This window comes from Carassius carassius, chromosome 5 (genome assembly GCF_963082965.1).
Source record: "Carassius carassius chromosome 5, fCarCar2.1, whole genome shotgun sequence".
NCBI classification, from domain to species: Eukaryota; Metazoa; Chordata; class Actinopteri; order Cypriniformes; family Cyprinidae; genus Carassius; species Carassius carassius.
The window spans coordinates 1,983,912-1,997,930 of NC_081759.1; the positions used below are offsets into that span (position 1 = coordinate 1,983,912).

A 14,019-nucleotide genomic window follows, 5' to 3' on the forward strand; every position below is an offset into this window, starting at 1 on the left:
TTTCAGCAGAGCGTGTGTGTTTAGTGCATGTCACGCCAGCTGGAACTAGTGTCCCTTCAGGGTGGAGGGAGTTTACACTGAATATAAAGCCACACAGTCAGCCATGTTCAGCCTCAATGTGAGATTCTTCTTGTACACAACATCCATGATTTTAGCAATGCAATGCAATTCAATGCTTTCTGTTAAAGAATTTGATTCAGCAAGGACACATTCAGGTGATCTAAAATAATGGTTTTCTAATGTCACAAAAGATTTCTATTTTAAATAAATGCTGTTCTTTTGACCTTTTTTTTTTTTTTTTAAACGTATCAGTTTCCACAACAATATTCATCAGCATAACTGCTTCTTTTACATTGATAATAATCAGAAATGTCTTTGAGCAGTAAATCGTCATATTATTCTGATTTCTGAAGATCATGGGACACTGAAGACTGGAGGAATGATGCTGAAAATACAGCGGAGCATCACAGGAATAAATTGCATTTCACAATTTATTAAAATAGAAAACAGCTATTTAAAATTGTAATAATATTTTATATTTTTTTCTATATTCTTGATCAAATAAATGCAACCTTGGTGAGCAGATGAGATTTCTTTAAATAAAAATAATATTACAATACATACACAATATTTTGAATTTAAATTGTGTAAATATCACGTACACAAAATCGCACTAGGCAGAACCACTTCTGAGATAATGGATAATTACTAAAATAAGTTCATAAAATAAGTCTTATTTTATCATCACTGAAAGCAAAAGGCACATCACAGAGCATCAAAATTACAATGCTCCAATCAACTTCACTCTATGTTGATGCCTTGGCAATACACACAGCTTCACAGTTGATCTGATTTAGTTGAATCACAACACACTGTTTTGTTGGTGTCGACTGGGTGTTACTATTGCATCAGATGAAATACAAACAAGCTGCTCATTCTGACTGTACAGATGCCAATCCAGACGTCTGCTGAGTGCAACTGGGATGCAATCACTCTATAGTCAATATGCATGATCAGATTTAGAGCCAAAGAGACAGACTCCACAAACAAACTGAGAAAAGATGCCATCTTCATCCACAACGCAGGCCTACGCAAGTCATTTAGAAGCAGTCCACTCACAGATCTGTGAATTCACACACATTAACATGCATAAGACAGCAATGCAGTTCTCCATCCAGGAATAAATGCTGTTCATCTGAGAGAGAACTCAGTAAGAGCATCTGCCGCACTCTCTTTCTCCTCTAATGACCGAACCGAAACCAGACTACAGCTCAGGTCCTGCTCAAATCTCCTGCCAAACGTCAGAGACTCTGCGTCTAACGAGACTCGCCTGCTGCCAGGACGTCCAGATGCCAGGCGGACAGGTGCTCAGCATCCAGCGTTTGGGATCATCATTTTAATTGCTTTGAAAGAATGACCTGTTTACTACACCAGATGGGGGGATTAATTACTCTTAAATCTTACTTTTAGTTACAGTAACAGGACATATTAGGTTTTTTTTCTAACAAAAACTACAATTAAGTGCAATTTACAAATTAACATTCAGGTTTGTAAAAAGGACTGCTCAATTTGGCCAAAATGTTGTGATTATATGATGATAAAGCAATATAGCTAATAATAATAATAATAATAGTTGTTGTTATTGGTTAGGGTTAGGTTACAACAGTATTTTACAATTATATTTTAAATTTTATTTTTTTATTGATATTTTTATAATTATTATTATTATTATTAACAACAACAATGATAATAAAAATGATTATCTTTTATATTTATTTCATTATTTGATTTTGTATTTTATCTCCTCAGTCTAGCTCGAGGCAGTTCTTGTATTTGTTTCTGTTTGTTAAAAAAAATTACAGGTTTTTTTTTTTTTTTTGGTTTGTTTTTTTGTCAATGCCTTTGTGATTTGATCAATCACAATTTTGGTTTTATTCTGATTATTTGTGCAGGGCTGCACAAATCAGATATATTATTATTATTAATAAAATTATTATTTTTAACAACAACAACAACACTAATAATTTACTGTACTTTGACTACTTTAATTATTTATTTGTTTTTTCTTTGTATTTTTCCTTAGATCAAGGTGGTTCTGGTATTTGTCTCTGTTTATTGTTATTAAGATCAAAAATAAATAAATAAATAAATTTTATTTAAATTAAATTAATGTTTTTTAATTACATTTTTCTCATGAAATCAATTTTATTTTTAACAATTGTGCAGCCCTATTATCTTACAGCTCCAAAACACTGTAAAGGAACAAACTGCATCACATGAATAAATTAAATGTTTAAATATATCCAAATAATTTTAAATGATCGAAATTTTGCACAATATAATTGTTTCTACTGTACTTGTCTGCATATGGCTGTAGTTAATGTATTTTCACTGCAAAAAAAACAAAAACAAAAAAAAATCTTTAAAGTGCACTGAATTTCTTCTTAAGGCATATAAAAGGTGACCCCAAAATAAATAATCACCATAAAAATCATCTTCTTTTGGTTTATTACAAAAAAATAACAATATGAATTTGAAACAATACAAGACCCCAATAAAAGCCACCACTGCTGAATTATAATATTCATGAGAGTCGTTCTGCAGTCATACAGGTCTGTCATTATCTTAAACACACTTTAAGTAATGTTTAAGAGCGCTGTCAATCAGGTGTGAAAGCGATTCTGTCTGAATCCGCTGTGATTGGTCGGTTCACTTACATGTGACTCTTATCCGAGCGCTCGTGTGTCCCGCCGGGGCTGTTGGGAGATGATTGATGCCTGCTCGTTACGGCAGGACCATCCTTTTGTCCTGATTATAGATGGGTAGCACTGCTCTACAGTAATAGCTGCATCTCAGATGTGAAAGGTCTTGGAGCAAAGCTCATCTCCATTAAAACACAAACCTCCATTAGCAGCATAATGGAGTCGACAGGGGTTCCCCGCGCACAGATGGGCTTTCTGCTCCAAGCAGAGAAAACACTCACGCAAGTCCATTCCTTGAGTGAATTCTCAACAAAATGACTAGATATTTCACCCTAAAACTAAAAAAATGACTTTTGAGATGAATGAATATAAGGCTTATTTTAGTACAATGAAAGCTTTTGCATTTTGACATTATTTCCATGACAATTCATTCTAAGATACTGTATTACAGTAATGACAATCTAATGTGAATAACATCAAGAAAGAGCGAGAATTACAAAAAACAAATAAATAAATAAACTACAAATGATAAAATAAATAAGTAAAACATCTACACTTTAGGGAAATGTGTTTAATAGTTCCAAAAAGGCAAAAAAGTTTTCATGGTTATTAAAAGAGGCTTCATTTTCATTATGCAAAGTATAATCTCTTATTTTTGTCACATCTACAATATCAGACTGAATGTGGTTTATGATTTATAATGTGCATCAGCCAACGGCATTTTGACATTATTTTGAAGACAACTCATTCTAAAACACTATATTTAAGTCATGTTAATCTAATGAGAATCACATTCAGAAAGAATGAGAAATGAGAGTTACAAAAAAGGGAATAAATAAAATGTCTATGCATCAGGCAAATGCACTTAGTAGTCCTAAAATAATGTAAAATGAAAACAAAAAAATAGGCTAATGGTTATTAAAGAGGCTTTATTTCCTTTATGCAAAATAAAAAAAACAATATTTTTGTATACTTTAGGATCAGAATGAATAAGTTCTTAATGTCAATTTAATGCTAATTTAATGCTGAATTCCCTTAAAACACAATGATTTATGATTTATAATGCATATCATTCCATTAGACAAGATTTTCAGGTTATACGAGACACAAATGAGAAGGAAAACACTCATTAGCTGCGTGTCATTAATTTTACTCGGATCTCATATATCATTCCTTATTCATCTCTCGTTCTCTTTCACACACACACACACACACACACACACACTCTTGACACACAGGAGTTTACTCTCACTATTATACTCTATCATTAATATTTCCCAGTAAATATCTCTTGACGACCTGTTGGAGCAATTAATAATGAGAATATTTTGTTTATGTCTTAATTAGCAGTTAACTATGACACACACCATATGCTGTTGGATTCGTTCTCTTAAATTAAATAGTTTACTTAACATCCCCTGTGATGTTTAATGGATTAAATTAAAATCGGATTGTTAAAATTGATAACATTATTTGGATTATAATATATTGGATAAGACGCATGCCTTTGGTGTGAGAGACCAGGGTTCAAATCCACTGTGAGACACTGATGTGTCCCTGAGCAAGACACTTAACCCCTAGTTGCTCCAGAGGCGTGCGACCTCTGACATACGCAGCAATTGTAAATCACTTTGGATAAAAGCGTCAGCTAAATGTAAATGTATTTTATAACTATTTTAAAATCAGATAATGATAATTTTTTTAATCATTTTTATTATATACCATATTTTCCGCACTATAAGGCGCACCGGATTATAAAGCGCACCTTCAATGAATGGCCTATTTTAGAACTGTTTTCATATATAGGGCGCACCGGATTATAAGGCACATAGAATAGAAGATACTGCAGTCAAACGTTTGACTGGGTTTGTGTTATGCATCCACTAGATGGAGCTGTGCTAAAGGGAATGTCAACATTTTGACAGAGCGCCTTGATCCATATATAAGGCGCTCCGGATTATAAGGGTCGTTTTTTGAGAAAATTAAAGGCTTTTAAGTGTGCCTTATAGTGCACAAAATACGTTAATTGTTTTTTATAATTTAAATTTCACAAGTTTTAATACAGTACAGACCAAAAGTTTGGACACACCTTCTCATTCAAAGAGTTTTCTTTATTTTCATGACTATGAAAATTGTAGAGTCACACTGAAGGCATCAAGGGCTATTTGACCAAGAAGGAGAGTGATGGGGTGCTGCGCCAGATGACCTGGCCTCCACAGTCACCGGACCTGAACCCAATCCAGATGGTTTAGGGGTGCAGGGGACCGCAGACAGAAGGCAAAAGGGCCAACAAGTGCTAAGCATCTCTCTGGGAACTCCTTCAAGACTGTTGGAAGACCATTTCAGGTGACTACCTCTTGAAGCTCACCAAGAGAATGCCAAGAGTGTGCAAAGCAGTAATCAGAGCAAAAGGTGGCTACTTTGAAGAACCTACAATATGACATATTTTCAGTTGTTTCACATGTTTTTGTTATGTATATAATTCCATATATAATTCCACATGTGTTAATTCATAGTTTTGATGCCTTCAGTGTGAATCTACAATTTTCATAGTCATGAAAATAAAGAAAACTCTTTGAATGAGAAGGTGTGTCCAAACTTTTGGTCTGTACTGTATATACTTCTATTTATTCCGCATTGGCATTTCTATCACAATCTAATAACCTATATAACAAAAATATATAAAATTACAACTTTTTATCTCACAATTCAGACATTTTTCAGTGTGCAGTTTACACTTTTTTCTCAGAATTCCGAGTTCCCTTTCAGTCAGTCACTCTCGACGCCACATAGGTGACCGAGGAAAATGAGATGTTGCTTCTATAGACCAATCTACTTCGAGAGTAAACTAGACGAGCCAATGCACATTGGCATGCAATTATTGCATCCAGCTGCCGCTGATCACAGCGTGAGTATAAGAAGGCAGCAGGTGCAATGCATACCAGCGTTTTGCTGCAAAGTCGAGTGACACTATCGTTCTGCTTACCTCAACTGTGTCTACGGTGAACTGTGAGTTCAGCACGCTCTGGGTAGCTTCCTGTGTTGGTGAGACGGCATTTCAGCGGCGGTCGTTCCAGTGTCGAGTGGGTTGCACACTTCAGGCTGCACTACTCCCTGTCGTGTTGCAAGCGGGCATCTCCCCAGTGCGCCTCAGCACTAAAAGAGCATTTTCTAAGAGCAAATTTCCTCTAAAAGAGCTCCACGGGTGTGTCTTTATAAAAGACGACGGATCGACCTTTTAAGGATGACGTTTCACCTATGCGTTTCTGCATGCGATCGCTACCTGGCACTGGGTGATGGTCATGATCGCTCCCTCACGTGTCTGGGCGTCAAGCACACTAAGGTGGCTTTCGCGGAAGCGTCATGTTCTCATTTTGGGAAGATTACCATCTCAGAGCTGCGAACCAGGCTCCGCTACCTTCAGGGGGGCCGTCGCTGTGGGCGGCGTGAAGTGGGGGCACCACTACCATGACGTCACACACCATCATTCGTCGTCTAGCTCTTACAATACACATATATACTGGTGTGCTGGTGTGCATTAGAGCCTTTAATTATAATTCTGTTATTAATGAGCTGCTTACTGACACACACACATATCGGAAATCGCGCAGCTCACACATCCAGGAGAAAATAAACTAGTCAACGCTGCCCCACGACTTTCATTAAATACAGTTTAAATACTGAATCGCTACATTTTCCAGCGACGAGAGGATACAATCACTGTTTTTAAGTAAACTAGTTTTAGTTAAGAGTGAGCTCACTCTATAAAGATAAACGCACAGCCGCGAATACATGCAACTTCCATTTCTCTCTCTCTCTCTCTCGAATAGGCAATATTTGAAAAAAATGGTTTAGCGATTTCTAATTATTGGGGGGATATGTCTACGGCAGTTATCGCCCTGATCAGACATGTGCTGTGGCACTATCATGCAGTCTGTAATGATATGACGTAAGCAAAATTTAAAATTAGCGAATTTTTGCAAACATTACTTTGAGTAACATGACCATTATTAATATGAACTCACAATTGAATGTAACATAAAACAAATGATTACTTTTCATTAAAATCTTTATTTATGCCAAAAAAGCTTACATTTATGTGTCTTTTTGTTCGCTGTGGCAGCCATGTTGCAGAGATAATTCATACCCCTTCGTTTGAAGCGTGGTCTCGAAAAATCTTCGTTTGAAGGGCTATCTGGCCCTTCCCCTTACCCCTTCCCCTCCAACCAAAAGAGAATCGAGACGGGGAAGGGCTAAGGGGTAGAATTGGGATTGGGCCAAGTCTCATCGACACCCTCAGAGCGTACATTTTCTACGGCTGGGGAAACCATTAGCCGGTCTGTTTCCAGAAAAAGCAGACATGTTGATCTTTCTGAAGAAAAACTGCTGAGTAGTTACCCACAAATACAGTTTGATTTTGCACTAAAAAGGTTTTTTTTACATTCCTTTGCATTTTAGTTCGTTCAATATTAGCCTGTACACAATATCATTTGTTTATTTATTTATAATATGTTCATGTTGTTGCAAAAGTTTTCTCTTTTTTGGGTGTCTGCTGGCGCACCCCTATCCAAATAGAAAAATCTATCGAAAAAAGTATCGTTAGGAACCGGTATCAAAACTGAGGTACTGAAATTGGCACCGGATCGAAAGATTTTGAACAATACCCAGCCCTATAGGCATGACCTCATCGTCAGGTTCCTTTGAGGGGCCAGGAGGTTAAATCCTTCCCGGCCCCCCTCTATACCCTCTTGGGACCTGACTCTAGTGCTTAAATCACTACAGCAGGGCCCATTTGAGCCTTTACATTCAGTTGAGCTAAAGTTTCTCTCATTGAAAACTCTGATCCTGCTTGCACTGGCCTCCATCAAGAGGGTAGGGGACCTTCATGCATTTTTGGTCAAAGTTTGGGCTGGCTGACTCCCAGGTAATCCTGAAGCCCCGGCCCGGCTACGTGCTCAAGGTTCCCACTACACCCTTCAAAGACCAAGTGGTGAACCTGCAAGCGCTGCCCGTGGAGGAGGCAGACCCAGCCCTGGCTTAGCTCTGTCCCGTCCGAGTATTGAGATGCTACGTAGACCGGACACGAAGCCTCAGGACCTCAGACCAGCTCTTTGTCTGTTACGGAGGCTGGCAGAAGGGGAATGGGTCTCTAAGTAGAGGATGGCCCACTGGATTGTGGATGCCATAACCCTGCGGTGGAATGGCGGCGGAATGTCCGACGTGATGAATGATGAATCCGTGAGAACCATGGAAAGCTGGGTTCCATTTTAAGACCTAAGCGGTACTCGTATGTGTATAGTCCACAGTATAGCCTTAGAGCCTGTGTTTCCCCCGGCAGACTTCTGCCTTCCCAAGAGGGTTTTAATCACCTCAAATTTTTCCATATACACCTAAACGGGTGCTATATGTGTATTTGCTCATTCCCTGATGGAGGGAACGGAGACGCCACGTCCCTTCGCCATGGTTGCTGTATCACCGCTGAGCTGCCGGGTCACCGGCTCGGCTTCGAAGCAAAAACCTGGTATGCATTGCACCTGCTGCCTTCTTATACTCACGCTATGATCAACGGCAGCTGGATGCAATAATTGCATTCCAATGTGCATTGGCTCGTTTAGTTTACACTCAAAGTAGATTGGTCTATCGAAACGATATCCCATTTTCGTTGGTCACCGACATGGCGTCTCCGTTATTAATTGTGAGATGTAAACTCAGAATTCTGATTTAAAGAAGTCCTAGATGTAAACTGGCAATTTCGATTCATAAAAATTTGTATATTTGTATATACCTAACAATTGCAAGTTAATAATTGTGAGATTCAGATTCAGATTCTGCAAGGTCAGAATTCTGAGGAAAAAAGAGAGAAGTGAACTCGCAATTTCAGACTTTTTTCATAATTTTGTCCTTTTTCCTTAGCAGGTTGACGTCTCTCAATTAATAACTTGCAATTGTAGTATAGCTTGCAATAATAAAAAAAAAATCTGAAATTGCAAGTGCATTTCCCACAATTCTGACTTACAGATGCAATTAGTAACTTGCAGCTGCGGGTTTAGGAATCACAATTCCAAGTTTTTCTCAGAATTTTTTTCAGAAATACTCAATTCAACTTCACTTATTTTAAACTTAATGTTTCTAAAACATATAACAGTTGTTGTTTAGAAACATATTCTTCTGTTTGTGTGAAATATTCCTTTAAACTGCTCCTGAGGACTGCATGTTTTTTTTGTTTGTTTTTTTACCGCATTTGACAAACAGACCGCAGGTGTGGGAAGATTCAGGCGGAGAAAAGACTGTCTGCTGGAGTTCCCATCATGCCTCTCTCTCTCTTCCTCTCTAATCAACGCAGATACAAACAGAAATAATTGAAGGCTGGGTGCCGCTTTCAAACACATGCTGACCCGGTGACAAGTCTGGAGGCAGTTTCCATGGCAACGCCACTTTTAAGCCAGCGTTCCATCAGCCATTTCTGCTAAAGGCCACCTAGTTTGTGACTCCGGGGAAATAACATTAACAAACACATAACGAATGAAACGCAGGTGGCGACCCCTGCGTGCGAGGAGAGACACAGGTGGAGCTGTTCTCAGATCAGTGACGACACAATCATCTGCACACAAATGTTTCAGGGCTGTTTTATAAAGTGTGTCGGCCCCTGCTTTACCAGCACAAAGACTCTCCTTTAACAAATTGGGCTGTTTCAGCCAAGAACTCCACGGGAAGTCAATTAATCAGACCGAATTCAGCACAGAGAAAAAAGCCCATCTAACAAAGCTCTGCCGGAGTAAATCTGAGCTCGTTATTGTGCCATATTGTCAGTGACTAACTGACCTTGAAAGAAAAAAGATGAATAAATGGAATTAATTTATAATGCGTGGAATAAATTTTGAACTGGAGAACAGTACATAAATACTACAAATTAGGCAGTGAACAAATGCTTTAAGTCCGCAAAACTGGTTTGTTAAAACTTTTAATGAGTTAAAGGAATAGTTTGCCTGAATTCTGTCATCGTTTACTCATTTTTAGGGAAGTCATGGCCTAATGGTTAGAGAGTCGACTCCCAATCGAAAGGTTGTGGGTTCGAGTCCCGGGCCGGCAGGAATTGTGGGTGGGGGGAGTGCATGTACAGTTCTCTCCCCACCTTCAATACCACGACTGAGGTGCCCTTGAGCAAGGCATCGAACCCCCAACTGCTCCCCGGGCGCCGCAGCATAAATGGCTGCCCACTGCTCCGGGTGTGTGCTCACAGTGTGTGTGTGTGTGTTCACTGCTCTGTGTGTGTGCACTTCGGATGGGTTAAATGCAGAGCACAAATTCTGAGTATGGGTCACCATACTTGGCTGAATGTCACTTCACTTTCACTTTTTATCTTAATGTCATTTCTTCCATTTTGCTTTTGCATCCTTTTTGGAGCATGAAGAGTCAATTCTGTGACAAATTGCTTACGCTCCTCTATTGCAAGTAACTTCAGATAAAAATGCAGTTAAAATGCATTAATGTAAACAGAAATGAAACTGCAACTTAACTTTGCTAGAGCCCCATGATTTCATTTGAGAAAATCTATCACTGTATCACTTACACAGAGAAGCTTTAAAACTATTTATTTAAAAAAAGTTTGGTTTAACTTTTCAAAGTGGTAGTAGTAATAATAATAGTAATAATTATAATGTCAAACATTTGTTGTGCAGCAATATGTTTGAAAAAAAGGCATTGTTTGTTCTTAATTTACTGCATAGTACTGAAATAAAGTTGGGAATACATGAGGGTGAGTAAATAATGGCAGGATTTTCATTTTCAGGTGAATTATCACTCAAAAACTCAAAAGTCACTCTACAGTGCTGTTAAACTCCAGCAGTGAGAAGCGAATGATAAGTCCAGAATATGTCAGTGCATCGATTTTGATGCGACAGTCAAACTGTGACATGTCAGAAATACTCGAATAGACACAACGTCTAGAACTGGAGTGGGATTTTTAGAGTGAGAGATGGACAGACAGACAAGACGACATGTCTAATCATTTTCAGAGCAGCATAAAAACATCCTGACACACACAAACACATACTCGAAAGCTGAAGAAATGGAGTAAAAATGGGTAGGCAGAGATAAATAGAAAGATACAAACGAGGATGGCAGGTGCACCTGCTAATTTGTAACTTCTTAAAAATTGAAAATCAAAGTGATACAAAAAATACATGAAAGAAACATCTGTTGTGAATCTTTAGACATCTAACTTATCAGAAGTATAAGCTAGTCTATTTTTGTCTCCAGAAAACAAAAATATGAGGAAAAATTCACAATGTCACGTAACAAAACAGAGACTAGGGTTACAGATTAGTGCTGTCAAACGATTAATCACGATTATTGCATACAAAATAAAAGTTTTTGTTTGCATAATATGTGTGTGTTCTGTGTATATATAGTATGTATATGTATATAAATATGTATATAAATACACATACTTACAGTATATATTTTGAAAGTATATATTTACATGTATCTATTTATATTCATATAATTTATATTATAAAGAAACATATTTAATATATTAACAACTTTGTTTCTGAAATATATACATGCATGTGTGTGCATTTATATATACATAATAAATATACACAGAACACACACACATATATTATGCAAAAAAAACTTTCCTTTTGGATGCAATTAATTGCGACTAATTGTTTGCAAGCGCTAATTATAGTTAACTAAAAATAAAACCAGAAAAATAAACTTTCATTAAAATAATTAACTTTTTTTTTTCCTTTTTTTTTAATTCAGTAAGTTGCCAAAGTAACATTTCTCACTTTGTTCTAAAAGGTTCTATGGATGTCAAAGGGTACATAAGATGCCCATTTTCCACAAGTTGGTATGATTATTTAAGGTCTTCATGAAAAGTCTATAACATACTTTGGTTGAAACTTCTCAAAGGTAGTGTAAAACAACACCGTTTTTACCTTGTCAAAATCAGCTCTGTTTACAGCGATCCGTTTTGTTGCATGTTCCTTTAAATGCAAAATTTTGCATCCGATTACCCCTTTAAAGGTACAATTTGTAAGATATTGGCAGTAAAATATGCAAAAACCACTAGGCTAGCGTTATATATTTTGTCCAGCTGATTACTAACAATATCTCTAATGTTTTCAACTACTTGTAAATCATGAGAAAATCCCCATTCTAAACAGTGACACGGGGCAGTGCAGTCGCCTGTCAATGACGTTAGTTACTCTTTGTTACCGCATTTACTGACGTAGAAACCACATGACAACAGTGTCCTGGACAAATGAAGTAGTGTCTAGCGTCCTGCAAACCACTAGCTTGCTTCAAGCAGTTCCTTATTTATTTCTTCTTGCACATTTTATGGTGGATTGTGTTACTTATTTATTTTATGGTTTACCATCTGCCGCTGGTTCTGGCAACCAGGACAGCTCCCGAAAACGTAAGCGTACCGGCCAACCAAACGACCCAAGAAGAGTTTTGGACAAGAGGAGAGAAAGAGTGAAGATCACTATCGCTGTTGCATTTTCTCGATGGAGAGAGCTTTGCGACAAACTTCAACTAGAAAGAGATGCGATCTCGCTTATGTTTTACTCGACAGGTGAGTTGTCCTGTTATCCTTAAAGAAAACGTATGCTATTATAACGATCAACAAGATTAGTATTATGGGGCATACACACCAAACGCGGGGCATCGCATCTTTAGACCTGCGCGAGGACGCGTCTGATCCATAGTCTGATCACGTCTTTACATTGACCTTGTATGTAATCTACTCGCGCAAATCGTTGAACTCACGTTTGCTATGTATGCCCAATTATCGTGTTTGAATGTACACGAGTGTATATATTTGTTGAACAAGTGGTAATCGTTTTCATATCGTCTGATTGATGGCCGTCAGGGGTTGGGTAGAAGACAACAAATCCCATCATTCCACGCTCTTTCTTAGCGTCATCAAACCATGCAATTGTTACTGTTTTGGTAATGCGCCCTCTAGTGGCAGGTCCTACAACCTGTACCTTTAAAGGTTCTTCACAGAACCATCGAGGCCTATAAAGAAGCTTTGTTTTTATGAATGTATCTATAGTTCTTGTAAAATAAGCGTGCACTTCCCTTCTTAAATTACTGTGAAGATGCACATGACCAAATCTGCCTCTCGCAGGTCAAACGAAAACACAGGTATCAGCATTTTACCATCAACAAACCCCCAGAGACGAGAAACCATGAGCAGACTGGCTGTTATGAACAACACAATAATAAAAGTGTGTGTGTGTTTGAGTTTTCCTCACTTTCCTTTGCTTTTACAGAGGGTATGGAAAGTATTCAGACCCCCTTAAATTTTTCACTCTTTGTTATATTGCAGCCATTTGCTAAAATCATTTAAGTTAATTTTTTTTCCTCATTAAATGTACACACAGCACCCCACATTGACAGAAAAACACAGAATTGTTGACCTTCATTTGAGTCCAGCTGCATAGTGTAACAATGTTATATTATATTAACTGTGGTTACAATTATTCATGAGATTGTACAATGCATTATAAGGTGCACAACAAGGCATACTTAATGTATTAAAACTACTTTTATAATGCATTATAAAGACTTTAAGTAAAGTGTTACCCCGTTGATTTTTTAAACTAGTATGTGAAAATCTATGCAGCGTTGAAGGTTTCAAACAGTACTATGCATGCTGAATTAACTCAATTAGTGGCATCCAGGTTTTAGTTTTCAATTTATTAAATATTATTATTATTTTTTATCTAATTATGTCAAAACAACTTGACTTTTGGCAGTCAGATAAAACAAATCCAGGTTTGGCTAATATATATCAATACGACTTATGATACAAAACAATATTATTGATACTACTACAACTACTAATAATTTTACTATTATTATTATTATTATTAATAATAATAAATTATATTTATAAAACGGAACTATAATAATATTTTACTGTAAAATAAAAATTAGAATTTAAGATATACAAATGTAATATTGTAATGTAATAATTTTATAATAACAAAAATAAAACAACAACAACTCTTGTATTTATTTTCAGTACAAAGTATGAAATATTACTATTGCAATAGTTTACTGTAATATAGAAAATCAATTATTTAAGAAAAATATAATAATAATAAAAAATATTACAATAATATTAATTAATTAGTAGTAGTAGTAGTATATATATATATATGAAATTATAATTGTAATATTTTCCTGTAAAATAAAAAAGTAGAAAAATATACTAAAAATAAAAAAATACTTAATTTTACTGTACAATTGTAAAATTAGAATAGTAGAATAATTATTTTGTTGTTCTTAAATTCAA

The 14,019-nt window shown here is 36.6% G+C and overlaps 1 protein-coding gene across 1 annotated transcript in view; it reads right to left on the minus strand.

Annotated features, from left to right (window-relative positions):
* Nucleotides 1-14,019, minus strand: part of LOC132140585 (peripheral-type benzodiazepine receptor-associated protein 1-like) — a 109,045-nt gene that overhangs the window by 43,268 nt on the left and 51,758 nt on the right. The gene's annotated exons all lie outside the window — the stretch shown is intronic.